We start from the raw sequence: 13,500 nt of genomic DNA on the forward strand, positions 1-13,500 counted from the left end.
CGTGAAATCATGGGTTTACCCGCGTTAAAGGAGGGACGTTCTTAGCACAATGAAATGTGCGTCATGAGCAAAGATTTTCCTACTAGGTGCTTGGGATGAGCTTCTATAAAGAGCTAACGGCGCCCACCCGACAATTTTAAATAGAACCGAAGTCATGAAAGTGAATTAGGACACAGAGCAATAGTCTTTGGCAGAGAAAATCACCAAAAAAACCCAAAACAAAACAAAACAAACACAAAAACACAACAAAAAACAAAAACAAACACAAAACAAAACTCCCCCCCCCAAATAACGACAAGCTTTCTTTGATCATGACAATATCAAATCATTAACGTCAACACTTTGAACGAAGTCTAGCGATAGACGTAACCCTCAAGAAAAGGTCATCCACTTAAAAATAAAAAATAAAAAGAAATCCCTGCAACGGTATTGGTGGAATACAACAAAATGAGGTTTAAAAAAAACAACCATCTGCTTTGACTCTACTACGATTCAATGAAACTCATTTTCTTTTTCAGTGAAGACGTCACTGCCAATTTTGGGGGATATGCAGGGATGTAAATTGCAAAGAAATCCCAGAGGATTGAAAATCTTAGAATTTTTCGGGGATTTTGATGCAATTCATCTGCAAAACATTGCACGATCAATTTTCTTTTATCTTTTCCTATTCAAATGTTTACGTAAGCTCTGGTTGTCTTTTACCAATTACTTTCACTGGCTAGTGGGGTCATTCGGGGGCACAACTCTAGGCCCTAATATTTTCATTCAATTTTTGTTTTGTTTTGTTTGACAGACATTTAGAATGCCGCAAAATGGTGCAAGACTGAAAAGTCCAGTATCACAGTGTGTACCATAACTGTCCGTGTAGGAAGGGTTAATTGGATGGACGCCTTAGGAAATAAACCACAAATATAATAACATGGAGAATATGTCAGATAAGAAGTAACACAAACGAATCCACAATACGTTAAAGAAAACATCATTAGCAGTATTACCATTAAATACTCATAAGAATGTAATTATTTTGCCCATGAACGACGGTATACCCAGAGCCAACTGGTCAAGTTGACCGCGAAAGTCTACTAGTGACGATGTCAGATATTGTGCCGAGAGGACAGAGAGACAGACAAACAATCAGAAAGAGGGGGGAAGAACAACCCTCCGATTCCTTTGCTTCTACAATAATTGCCCAGTATTACATAAATTTTCTTTTTCGAATTTTCCAAGGAATGTTGGCAAAACAGCCAAAGTATACAAAAGTACTCAATTCGATGTCATGTTTAGCCAATTATTGTATGTAAATTTGCACAAAAATCTGGTAACAATTTTCCCTTGTGACGACCATGTTTCCAGTTTTAATCTTAAATGAAGTCACCTTTACGCAACCCTTGTTTCATTTTTAACAAAATACTGGGTTATATTTTCTTTTTACCCGGCACTGTTAGGTTATGCAAAAAATGTAGCCAATGTTAGCATGTCAGTTTGTTTTAAATTTCCTGTTTGAATTACATCAGTATTCCGCTATAAGCTAGTACCTGCACACTTTCTGGAACTGGGGTAATTTTTGTAAAATCTTGCCCTCCAAAAATCTCCGCGTTAGTGGCTGCTTCTTTATATTTTACTATTCAGGTTCTTGAAACTTCTAGAAAGGCGATTTCCTTTTTCGTCTAGCAGTGCTTGCTGGTGTAACTGGCAAACAGTGCACTTGCTTTGACTCTCTCCTAGTGTCTAGTGTACTCACGTCGGGGCTACAAGGAGCGGCCACTTCGGCACTGGAACTCACCAGGTTTACGGTGATTTCAGGGCCCTCCTAAGAAACACCGTGGAGTTTCAGAAGGTTGTAGGAGAGACACCAGAATCGAACAGTGAACATCATCAGTTGTCATTATGTTGTTTCGTGGACCATGCACTTAGAACGATAGCACGGAACAGCAAAGCTGGTCCTCGGAAATCTTGATATCCAACATCAGAAGAGATTTCAAGTGAAAATGAACGGGGGGAAGGTGGGGGATACAGCCGTAAGCGGTATTTTTCTGCGACTTGCCATACATTGGGGTGTAGGCATAAGTTTACCTAGTTTGAAAGCAACCTTGTTATCTATTTACAACAAACACATACATTGACTTACTATTCTGCATACGTATAACTAAATTATAGAGAATTGTGGTGCGGAATCAATTATTGACAAATCTCAGGAGAGTACTACATCAATTCGTGGAAGGATCAGAAGCTGCTGAGCCATTTATCTCGACAAGAGCACGGGTACTTTAAACTCCAAGGCCTGTTCACTGTACTCTTTGTGTTTGCATACGGTGACTTTATCGTTCATCTTTTCTTGCTTTAACGACGGACCATTTCGGACGGGCAGAAATCTAGTCACGACAGCCCCTTCAGGCGAGCAATTTCGAGGGCTCAACAGTTTGGAAACAGCCATATCAAACTATGCGTCACATGGGCTTTGTGTTGCAAGCAGCCCCATCGTGAACTAGAAACAGAGGGACCATTCAGTCAGGTAATGATCCAGAACAGCTTATGGTTTTACGAGTTGAATTACTGTGGGACTCGGTGGCTTCTTAGGAAGGTGAAATTGAACTTGCGGAAAAAAATAGCAAAATTCAGATGAATAAAAACTGCAGCACCAAGAATGGATTTTTTCGATCATCGGAGTGGTTTAAAGAAGAGACGCGTAGCTCCGAGGGCACTAGCACTCCGTTTAATAAAAAAATTAAATGCAATGGCGGATCCAGCATTCCCGAAAAGGAAAACTAGACCAAACATACGGACGGGACACATATCCTGCTTTTGGTCGAAATCCTGTCTTAAATGGAATCATTTAAAAGCTTAAAATCAGACTCGATTGACACCCCCTTCCCTGGCACAATGTTGAATGAGGTAGTTAGTTGTTACCCTCTGGATCCTTCAGTGAAATGTCATCATTAATGATATTACTTCAACACTTTAACTTTTCTTAAAAGCACTGAGGAATACATGTCTCTATTACAGGTATTACATGTAATATGTTTCTTCGAATTATAACTAAAGCTGAAACTTTGGGGTTAGACCTAAAGGCTCCACGTTGAAATTTTGGCGACTTTCATATCATAGCTAGAACAAGCTAGAATCAAAGTTATTCCGGTACTAATTTTACTTCGGTAGGTTGACTTGTAATTTTAATTTTATATGGGACAAATCCTCAGGTTATAATACATTCTGCACGTGTTTTGGATGATCAATATTTAGTCGATTGCTTGTTCATGTTAAAAAAAAAACTGACAAAGTTCAACAATTCAATTAATAACACAACTATACCCGCTACAACCCATTACAATCTACTAACGAGAGTTTATATTAGGATGCCGAGTAAAAGAGAAAGACGAACCGAAACCTTAGCAAAGGCAGATGTACCTCGTGGTCCTACATTGTATTGCTAGACTCTTGTTAATTTTCAAAATAATGTAATCCTTGCTTATGAGCATGTCCGGAGATTTATTGTCACGTGTAGAGGGATAATTTCTGAATCCTTCGCACGACCTTCATCCAAGGTGAAATCGTGACGTCGGCAAGTGTGTAGTCGGTGGTGCAGGCTATGGGTGTGTGGGGTGATTTAAAAAGTGGGGAATGATGACTACATTAGTGATCCCCCAGGTCTATAAGTGTGTGTGTGTGGATGTTAGATTGTTTCTGCATTCAATTGGGGACCCTGAACAATAGAGGACAATAAGGTCCCCGATTGACAGAGGGTCCCCGATTGACAACTGTGTACAAGACATATGAGTGGTCTTCTAAAAAAGTTAAAGTACAAACAAAAGAGGAATAATAGGAGGTCCCCAGTTGCAGGCAAATACACACTTGTGTGTGTTTAGGTGTGGGTGTGTAAACAATCCTCAATCGTGGACCTATAACAATAGGGGACAATAGGGTCCACAGTTAGAAAACTTGTACAAACATATGGGAGGTCTTCTGAAAAAGTTGAAGTATGAACAAAAGAGGAACAATAGGGAGTCCACAATTGAGGGCGTTTACACACGTGTGTGTGTGTTGGGGGTGGGTGGAGGTATATACATGTCTATATACCATCTCCTGGGACCTCCACAGATGCTGCTGAGGAAATTATTAAACCATTGAGTCGTTGTTGACGTGGTTGGTGAGCCTTACGTTTTTCCCTTGTCAGAACCCTAAAGGAAAATTTTTCCAAAACTTAGAAGGTACCTATTGTTTCATTTTTGCATGGGTGCTGGAAACAACCTGGGCGAGCCCCTTAGTACCACGCCTGTCGTGAAGAGCCTTCCCTAACAGAAACATTGTCTTGGGTTTTCAGAAGATGAAAACAAAATAAACAATGCGGTTTGAAGTGCTTGCAGCAAGGAGACGAATCTGCCCTTTGTTTGTTAACCAAAGACATCAACTCGAACTGAGTGATCTCAAAGCAAATTAATCACCCATTCATCTCCTCTGATTCGGATGCGCCATTTAATCGCCACCGCCCCCTTCAATTTCCAATGAACGATGCCAAAAAGGTCACACCCATCCGTTTGTGTCTTCCCAAACCCAATTGAGAGGCTTCCTATAATGACAAACAAGTAATCTTTCATTATATCCACTGCTCATTCTATCATTTTCTTCGTCTTTTATTAAAAAGACTGTGATTAATGAGCACCTGCATTGTTTTAATTGAAGAGAGCAAAAGTGCACTCTTCACTGTGACTCGGCGTTGCAACTCTTTTCGGAAATTTGGATGTCTCTTCTGAATTGTTGATTTCCATGTTTACACGAAAAGCAATAACTTTCGAGATCAATCAAGTCAAATGGTTTGCAGTATTGAGTAAAACAAACGCATAAAGCAAGTGAATACGCTCAAGTGTGGTAGTTTATGTTTTGACAAAGGGTGACCGTTTTCACGAAAAGCCACAAAATGTCGAAAAAGGCTTCTTTTTAATTTTGATTTTTTGAGTGTTTTAATATGTTTCCTCGTGAAAAACACCATTAATGTCAAAATAACTTTAATGATGTTAAGGACCAAAGTCTCGATATCTCCATTTTGCGTTTTCACAAAGAGACACACAAATTGTCTGCCCCTCGTAGATATACCAAAACGTTTTGTCTGGGAATTCCGAAAAGTAGGTATTCTGATATGTTAATTTCAAGAATAGACACACATCTTTATTACATTCACAACGACGAACATATGAAAAAGAACCCTATAGAAAAAGAACACATATCCTCATTATAGGCCTAATTGACTTCGGCTTATTAATTAACCACTATGTTCAGGTTAATTACTTCGTTGCTTACAAGGGTTTACCTCTCAAAGAATTATTTGAATTTCGTTTACTAATGACGTTTTCCATGGTGGTATATTTTGGCTTTTTGAAATAGGAAACCATTCTCTGGTGATTATATCGAAAACCAGTTTTTTTTTCAAAATCTACATGTTCAGCTAGTCGTGAAAACTGGTACGAAATGTCGGGCATGATATTAAACAAGTGCGAAAACGTTCTGCGCGTGACGTGTTCATGATACTGTACTAAGCGCTCCTTCCCCAAAATACTTTTGTCACATTTTAAGGTACTTCCTTTTCGGAGAGTAAAACCCCCTTTTCTTTCAGGCAAGAGTCTCACAAATGTTAGCAAGTATTTCATCACTCATAATTTCAATTTGTTTACACATATTTATTTCTAACTCCACGTGTAATGGTAAGTGTAGACGGTAAATCTAATGTTTCATTTGAAAAATGACATTGTTTTGGTAAACTTTGTTTTAAACTTGGAAAGAAATCACAACTGGCTCGCTGCGTATATATCAAATTATTAATTGCAATAGTGGTAATGTATGAATTTTTTTAGATCTCGCAGTATTTTCACCTTTAGACTCGCGCCCTGTTTTTGGCAGGTCCAACGCTGTGTACTAACAGATCGGTTGGCGTTTTACCGAGAGGCAGACATCGAAGTTATTGGGTTTAGCTTACGTGGCCTACGTTAGGCTGATCATGTCCAACACTTACTTGAATTACCTTATAGGTGACCAATTTGCCACATACACGTGGGGCGTCCTCGGAATCGTGCGATCCAGTAGCTTTGGAACGGGAGACATCGGGATTCAAAGCCGTTAAAGAGACACTCTGGCGACCTATAAAAACGCACTCCCTTTGAATTGTTTTACCTTGTACGGTGTAGGGTGACTTGAATTGATACTCATGGACATAGAGGTTAAAAACAAGCGATTCACAAGGACTCCTAAGTGACTTTTGTGCAAAATTATTTTCTTATTAAAATCAATTTAACATGGGCCATTGCATTTGTACTAGCTTTGCTCATAGCAGCCTTGTAGTTTCTAGCTATCCTAAGTGTAAAGCGACTAATTAAGACATTATTAACAATTCACACCCACACCTCATTCAGAATCAGCAGGGTGCCTAAATGAGGCCAAATGATCTATTGATAGTACATGGTTAAACGATTTACTTCCGTTTTTCAAAATCTAATTTTGAGAACTGAATTTTCATTAGAAGTTTTTCCTTTCAGGCAAATGGACAACAACGATGATCACATCTCATCTCTTTGAAGGACTCAAAGCATTAAAACCTTTTTATCAATGAAGATTATTACCGCTGTACACGCGTCCATTAATAGTGAACAAATGAGGCCAGTATTTACTGTTCTCTTGCTTTCGCACGTCAGAAGCATCACGCATAGGATTTTAGTGATCATATTTAACAGTGCATTTACCAAAAAAAAAATGAAAAGCAAAAGTAAATTGAAGCTGCCACTTACACTGACAGCGTCTACACCGTAAAACAGGTACTAATGTTCAAACCCTTAAACGCCTTCCTGGCAACACTTTCTGAACGTGGTGTGGTATTAATCATCCAAAGCTCAACACAGTGTGTACGTTTTAGCAAATACGTGTAATTGTGTTGATGCATTTACACACAATACATTTGGGTGTCAAATAATAAGACAGAAAACCCCAACTTTATCAGGTGGTTACACTTTCTGAACACCGAAACAAGTTTATTTCCAAACAAGTGTTTAATTTTAAACTGTTTGATAGTTAAACTTAATGCAGAGACGAGTATATATTGGACTTTGCTTTTTACAGTTATCAGACCATGGTTGCACTTTTGGTTCTTTTTGCATTTTATTTTCCGCTTGCCTTGTGCTACGGTTTGGAGTCGATAGACTTCCGCTCTAAACGTACTTTCTCGGATGTTCTGTATAATCCGTGGTGTTGGTTCCAATTTCACTACACCTTGCTCCGCGGGGAGAAAATCAACTCGTCTTCCAGTTCTGATGTGTCAAGAGAGGAAGAAGAAAAATCCAAAACCGAAACCGAATCTAGGTAAAGTTTATCTCTTTGCGCAGTCTAATTTATGCTCACTAGGGAGACACAACATGCGAGAGAAGTAGGACTGAGCCTGGAACATTGCCATTTGCAGCACCGCGACAAATTACCTGCCCCTTTGCGACTACAAGGCAGTGCAACACCTTCTTAGTAATTGGTTGTCGCACTATCTATACAGAGTACGCTTCGTGGGTACCTACCGACCAAATTTCACAATAATAAACAGAAAAATATATATATATATATATATTGAGGGGTAACGGAGTCAACAATACTATTTTACCAACTGTCCCGTGTTTGGGGGGTCGATTGTCAATTCGTAAGAATTAAAACTGTGCAATATTTTCGTGTGTTTGTATCTATTTTTACACTGAGAGAAAATAACCTTGCAAACAGTATTTTATTTTACTAAACTATGCTTCTAAGTTTAATTATCCTCTTTTCTTTTCTTGTTTTCTTTGTTATTTTACGATGACGTTAGTCTACAGGTCTGTGATAAACAGATAATCCTAACACAAAAAGTGGGGTCTTTATTTTTGTTGATTTGAACCCATTGCGTCGTGTATTACACAAATCACGAATGTTGAAGTTTGTTGGTGGTTTTTCGCGGAATGACATGGAACATTCCACCTTTAGGTGAAATGAATTTACTTTCTCTACGACACCAATGTATAATATTTACTCTGTCTTAGACAAAAAACTGAATGAATCCTTATATTTCATTGCAGTTTTCCTTCCTGTGTCTAGCGATGAAGCACGCACGAACATGGTATCTGCAACCGAAATTTTGTCCGTGAAGAACCACTAATGTACCTGTCACAAGAGCTGTGACTTTACCTAGCACGTTTAATATGATAATACGAGCATAATAATAGCAATAAAACAAGGAAAAGGTTCCCACCTTTAGATGCACTACTATTTTGTATGTGTGAACCACTTGGCCAAAGAAGGTGTCAAGACCAGACAAACTATAGTGAAAGTTAAATTCCCCAAAAATGAGGCTTAAGATGTTGTACAAGAGAATTACGAAGCAATTCAAACCCCCCAAAGGTTACATTGGTATCCGATTTCAACCAATGCAGATGGCCACCAAAGACTGCAATGAGGTGTTTTCTCATTTGGTAATGAGTATGTTTGAAGCTTTCCGGGCAATATCTCATTCCATGAAAGCAAACAGCCCACCCAGTAACGGATGCTTTCTCTGACGGCATCAATCTTCTCCCTCCTACCACCCCTATCAGGGTAATACATTTCCTCGGGACATCAAACCGATGTTTTCTGCCACATGAGACCGTAAAAAGGATGACACTATTGCGACACCCCCGCGGGTTGGGAAGCTATACGACAATCACACGCACGGGATAGGAAGATAATATTTTTAAAGATGGGGAAAAGATTGGTTGGCCTTTGGCGATGAAATAAAAAAGGAGTGGAATAAAGCACTCTGCTTGCGATAGAAGCTAATTCGAGGAATTCTTTCAAAAAAAGTCGGATTTCCACCCAAAATGGCTTTGCACAAAATAACATTTCAAAAGGAAAGGATAGCCGGCTGCTTACATGTACTGCTGCCAACACCATCCACAAGAGATCACCGATAAATAAAACATACTTTCTCCGGAAAGCTCTGGGAATTTTTTGCCGGAAGCGAAAATTCCTGTATTAATGCATTCTCCGTTTCACATAGGAGTCAGGTGATAGAAATCTACACTTTTCTATGCATAACTGGGGTAATCGGCATCCACGAGGAGGATTTCTCATGTACTAAAATTTACAATAATCGGATAGGGCATCGCTACAGATCCTCTTTCCATATCTTGGAGACGACTAGTGTAGTTTACAACAGAATTAACACAGGTTTGCACCATTCTGACAGCCACGTTTTCAGAAGTCGGTAAAGTTATTCCCCCAACACTTCTGCCGTTCATAAGAACTGTCCAAAAAGATCACAAATACCTCTCATCTTCTTTAAATAACAATTTGCAACAAAATACAATAATCACGGATCAAGATTTCGATAAAAGCAGACGGATTTCCGTCTTTTCCGCTTTAATCGTCTGAGAGGGGTGGCCAAAATTGTAATACCCACCTGAATCCAGCGCCCTTCACTGAAATCGGCTACCACACGGCACTCTTCAAGCTGGTACTGCAATATTTCACTCTGAGGATGTCAGGTTCTTTCCATTAGACAATGAGCACGCATTCGCCGAGAGAATCATGCCTTTTGGCATCTAATTGCAAATCGCAAGACGAAATGTTGTGATGGCATTACCCCGACTACCCGTCGTTGGTACGAAACGAAATGACGCGAAATACGTGCCAGTAAAACGAAATGACGCCAAATACGTGTCAGTAATACATTTCACTGTGCACCTTAATTGCGTAACGGCTTCAGCAGCAGTTACTTCGGGTCGAAAATACAACAGATGGAGATCCGCGGAGCTGGATTCTGTTGAGTTGTGTGCTAGCATAACGGATGTTCTTGGTTAAACTATGGATGGTGTATAGATTTTAAATGTTTACCTACTCTTGTTGCTGTTTACTTTTTGTTGAAAGGGATCAGTTTTGTAAGGTAAGTTAATTCTTGTCCTGGTCGTTTTTCGAAACTCTCACTTTAACTTATGGACGTCGAGCATGTCTTATTAGTCTGGCACATCATCTTAAAATGCAACAATATATTAATTTACTGTTTGAAAAGTTGGCATTTTGCTGTAAAAGCTTCGTATATCAACTACGATGTATCATTGGAGTGGGTGAAAAGCTGCAATATAGCACAAGATGTATGTGTGAAGAAACGGTCGTCGTAGTTGTCTATTATTTCTTTGGTGGAGGGAATTTGAAATTATGAATGAAAGAGTGTCTGCAGTCAGTTCAACAGACTGGATTAGTGATGTCCAAAGCTTACTGGTTAAAGCAAGCATCTACTTTAGCCACAATTCCTGTCCTAAGGAAGTCCAACACGTATATTGTAAGGTAATTTCATCAATACCAATGTTTCTTTGCGCAACACCTTTACCAAATTCTGCTATTTGAGATGCGGTTTGTGCCCCTGAATATTTTGCATCTTAGAAAAGAGGTGCCAAATTGTTATGGTTACAAAATAATAGGCACAGATATTGGCCGTTGACTTTTGGCCAATTTCATCATCCTTATCGGCACGCAGTTGAAATGTATTACAGATTCATATTTACGTGCACACCTTTCTTCCAAAGTTGAAATCGTAAGACCACAACTGCACTCTTTCAGTCTGAAACCAATATTTGAGACAAAATGTGAAAGAAATTCCAAATAATGATCCAACCATGTTTTCAAGGCATACCAATGCCTGCGTATTTCCATGAAACCTGTTTTTTGGGATAATTTACAGTATACATTTACTTTCAAATATTGTACAGATAGGAGTTTCGTCAGGGCAGATCACTAAGGTCCAAGCATCATTATTTTCTAGCATTAAAAGACACATTTGTATACACTTTTGATCAAATTTTGATCATAAGCGTTAATGAGACCAGTCTTTCTTTACAACTCGCTGAAGGGCTACGTTTTTTCTCTGATAAAAAATAAATAAATAAAATAAAAGCTCTCCTTGAGGAAACTCAAGTGAAATGTCGATCTGATGGAGTGAATTAAATTTCACTTGAATTTGTCTAGTCCCTTGTTTCAAGCGGAGGGGTGAATTTTCAACGGAACTGGGTGAACTTTCTGCTTGTTTTGATTTAGAGAGTAGCCCCCTCCTTGAAATCTAAAAAAAAAAAAAAAAGGTCCACCGACTTGCACCAGTTTGCACTTATCAACCATATTCCAGCTAGAACATGTTAACACAAGGCATGGACTGAATTACTCAACATTGGCAATAATATACACTAGGAGTGATGCAACTGGTTTTTGGATTGGCACTTGAAACGAAACTTCCGTTACTTATTCCTTGAGCTGTTTTTCTTCCGTTACACTGCATGTATTTTGGCATTGCCTTTCGCAGGTGCGAAAAGAGAAACGGATACTTAGTCGCACAAAAGGTTTGTAGAGGGAAAAAAGGTTTCTTACCGTTGAAGACGTAACGAACCCAGTTCTTGACGTTCACCTTCAGTGAATGTGTTGTACGTTTGCGCGGATTGGAGCTTTCGTCACAGCGGATTTCTGTATATGCTTCACTTTGCCCCGCAATTAAGTTTTTATAGCAGCATGACTCCAGGTCCCTGTTGAAAACCTGCGATTGTTCCGGACGACACGCATGTGCAGTTGACGTAGGAGTGATGCGTCAATTGTATTAATGCTTTAACAAAAAAAAGGTAAAGATATCAGAGCTTATATAAGCTAACCGTTCTTGGGAAGTGGAACTTTGGTTGGGCCTCTGAAAACCTATTTTGTTTATAGTTTGTATCCTAAAAACGCACCTTGTAGTTGAATCACAGTCTTAAAAAAATAAATAAATAAAAAAATGATTTTTGCCGGTTTGACAGACATCATGCCTAATTATACAATATGATTTTAATTATTCTTTCCCATAATTATGTGATGTTATCTTTAAGGAAGTGAATGAAACCGTCGAGGAAGCGCGGTAGAAATCAAACTTTGGACAAAACGCCCCCAGTCAACCGAAACACTATTAATATCAATCTCTGTCCTCCGCTCACGTCGTTCTAATGACAACATTCTTGGGTGACATGCCAGGGTGGCCCCTCCTTATTCGCCCCCTCGCTCTCTTGCGCCATGATAAACAGATGACCTTGGACACACGTCAAACAAAATAATTGCCAGTCATTTGTTCTGGCTTGACAGAGGGAGTCATCTTAGGAGCTGGGACATCTGTCGAGAGGCAATTTATTTCCATTTTTCAGATTCACTCCATTTTGTCCCTACGGCCATTCTGTACATTACGTTCCTGTCATGAACTTCTATACTGGGATCTACTTTCATAATTGTAATATTGCATACTTTTGGGGCACGAAGTACGCTTGATTCAGGGATACAAATCTTTAATATTCTGACACGGGATTTTTTATCCGCCTGCTGACATATGATTCGTAATCCACCTGTATTTTCGAAATACCGGTACCTAAGCAATGAACAGTGCTCCAATTGTGAGCTTCTATCTTTCATTCAGTGGAATCCTGGTTCTAAGGTCTGTTATTTCTGATCACAGTGTTAGAGCTCGAATTAAGCCACCGGTTACATTTTGTGGCCTTGAGCTAGTACCCTGACGTGTTTCTTTCAACTCAGGAGTATATAAATGGGTACCCATGATGGAAGAGATTATTAAGGTGTTATCGTCGTTTGCTCTTGAGCCATCTAGCTGTATTCTGGTACTCACAAGGGAGCCGGGATAGTATCAGGAGCACTCAGATATAATGAACTTGATGGGAGTGTTTAAAATGACTGTATATCAATGCCTTTGAATGACAAACGTTTTCAGCCAGTGCCTGATTATATAACTGCTGTGCTATCTCCCTACACTTCATCATCGTCATTCGGTATAGGTTATACACTTCTGGCATACTTACTGTTTTACTGATATTATCGGTTTGGAACTACTCGGGTTAAATACTTCTGCTTAGAATAAAATCGTGACTATTGGTGAAAAACAGAAGTCGAAAGAATGCGTCAATATTTGTTTTCTCGAGTTTCGCAAGAGGCCCTCAGTAAAGGGGTTTGGGGCGTCCCGATGTCGCGCACGATTCGGACAACATTATTCACAGGTGAAGTACAAGAACAGCACGAGTTTAATATATTGCGGCGGAAATTACTCACTTGTACATAAAAAGTCACAGTGCCAACAATGTCCGCGGTGACCGAGTTAGCAAAAAGTACAGTGGATATTCAACACGCTTCGCGTAAGATCAATCAAATTTTATATGCCACGACCAGATGGAGACGCACTTTGAAGTTCAGTGGAAGAAGAGTGAGATAAGTACTGCCAATGGTCTATACTTTTGACATCAGTTAATAACATCATGTTTACAATGATGTTGGCGGTGAAGTGTGTTCAGACTCCTAAATTACATTGTGATAACAACTCTAGTCTCTAATCCCATTTCATTTGCTTATCATTTGTACTATTATCTTACCCTTTGCATTACCCGATTATGTCACAACGCTTCTTTTTTGTTTGAAATGAACGCCACTAACCACACTTCCGTTCTCGGTGCCCTTAGGAGGGATAGG

General features: G+C 39.3%; 1 long non-coding RNA gene across 2 annotated transcripts in view; it reads right to left on the reverse strand.

Annotated features, from left to right (window-relative positions):
- The window catches only part of LOC110983550 (uncharacterized), a 31,164-nt gene extending 19,624 nt beyond the window's left edge, over positions 1 to 11,540 (reverse strand). For both annotated transcript variants that reach the window (XR_002598737.2, XR_015426868.1), the window contains exon 1: positions 11,383 to 11,540. This is a non-coding gene — a long non-coding RNA (uncharacterized LOC110983550). The remainder of the gene's footprint in view (positions 1 to 11,382) is intronic.
- Between the last annotated feature and the right edge of the window lie 1,960 nt (positions 11,541 to 13,500).

The sequence above is a fragment of the Acanthaster planci genome, linkage group LG10 (genome assembly GCF_054643075.1).
Source record: "Acanthaster planci isolate LZ-2023a linkage group LG10, COTS_SCS, whole genome shotgun sequence".
NCBI classification, from domain to species: Eukaryota; Metazoa; Echinodermata; class Asteroidea; order Valvatida; family Acanthasteridae; genus Acanthaster; species Acanthaster planci.